Source organism: Octodon degus, unplaced genomic scaffold (assembly GCF_000260255.1).
Source record: "Octodon degus isolate 3935 unplaced genomic scaffold, OctDeg1.0 scaffold00111, whole genome shotgun sequence".
Lineage (NCBI taxonomy): Eukaryota > Metazoa > Chordata > Mammalia > Rodentia > Octodontidae > Octodon > Octodon degus.
The window spans coordinates 6,106,955-6,108,628 of NW_004524687.1; positions in this window are offsets into that span (position 1 = coordinate 6,106,955).

The following is a 1,674-nucleotide window of genomic DNA, read 5'->3' on the forward strand; positions in this document are numbered from 1 at the left end:
AGGTATCCCCCACCACTTCCAGCATTGTTTTTTTTTGTTCTTCTTTTCTCCAAATCTGCCATAATGATGGATTGTAAATATATAGTTAAATGTATGTTTATACCAGAAAAACCATGATTCCCATTAGAGTGGACATTCCTACCATCCTTGGAAGTTTGGTGGGCCCCGTAGCCCTCCATAGTGATCTGCCCTACCCTTCCCGTGTCCCTGAACCAACAGTGATGAGTTGTGTTCCTGTGTAGGTTTGCTTGCATTCCCTAGAGTCTTACATAAAGGACCAATTCAGGACAAAAAGTGTGACTGAAGAGGCTGTGAGAAGCATGTGGATGCTTTTCTTTTCTGGCAGGTAGTCTTTCAGCTAGAAGGGTTCATCCAGTTCTTTGTCCAAGGAATCTGTTTCTCTATCCTGGCAGGAAGCAGAGCCAACTGACATTGTTTCTTTTGTTTCTCAGCATTGGTGGTTGAACCAGGGCTTCTGTACTGAGCCATACCCTGGCACCACTCTCTCCTTCCCTCCTGCACCCTCCTTTCTTTCTTTCCTGCTCACACTATGCATCTCACTGAATGTAAATTTTATAACATGTGTCTCTCCCCTCTCTCCTACTTGAAAAGAAAGCCATGCCTGTAAGCCAGCCTTGCACTAAGGAGCAGAGCCTTAAAGAAGGGAATGACAGCATTTGCAGGAGTGGGTGGAACTGGAGTTCACATTTTAAGTGAACTAAGCCAGACTCAGAAAGACAGGAATCATGAAATCGCAGATTTGTAGAATCTCAGACGGATGATACAAGGCAGAAGGGACACTGTTAGTAGACAGCAGGGAGGGAACATTGGAGGGGTGTGAGGCAGGGAGTGGGGAGACGGAAATGGTCAAAATATATCATCTCTACATAGGAAAATGCCACACTGAAGCACAGTAATTGTAAAAGTAATAGGCACTAATAAAATATATGTTTTAAAAAGAATATTAGCTAAAAAAAAAAGAAAGAAAAAGCATAGCCCAAGGAACCTAGTGAGGTGGTACATACCTATAATCCCCACTTCTTGGGGGGGCCAAGGCAAAAGGATCCTGAGTTTAAAGTCAGTCAGTCTTGGCAACTAAGGGAGACCCTGTCTCAAAATAAAAATTAAAAAAGGACTGGGGATAGATAAGTGGACTAAAGTGCCTGCTTAGGCAAGGTCAGGAAAGCACAGGGACCGCCCTTTGATCCCTGGCACCACATACCTTGCCAGCCTCATCCCCACGGTGGGCTGAGAGGGCCAGAGTCCTGGTGTAGTGGTGTATGCCTGTAGTCCCAGAGCTGGGGAGGCTGAAAGCAGAAGGATCACCACAAGTAGGAGCTGTGTAGTGAGACCCTGCAACAACCAAATACACTAAAAAAAAAAAAAAAAAAAAAGACTGGGGAGTAACAGTGGCAGAGCACTTGCCTAGCATTATGAAGCCCCTTTTACTTCAGTACACAGGCACACACACACACACACACACACACTCAACAATAGGTCTTGACCCGAATCCAAGATTGCTTACTACCAAGGAAGCTCAATGAGAATGGCCAAGGCTGGGCCCTGGGCCCTGCGCTCCCAGCATGCAGGAATGTGCCTGCCACCCTGGATGGCTTGCCGCTTGTTCTCTGGTTCCAGAACCTACCACTTGGCTCTCAACTCACTGCTACCACA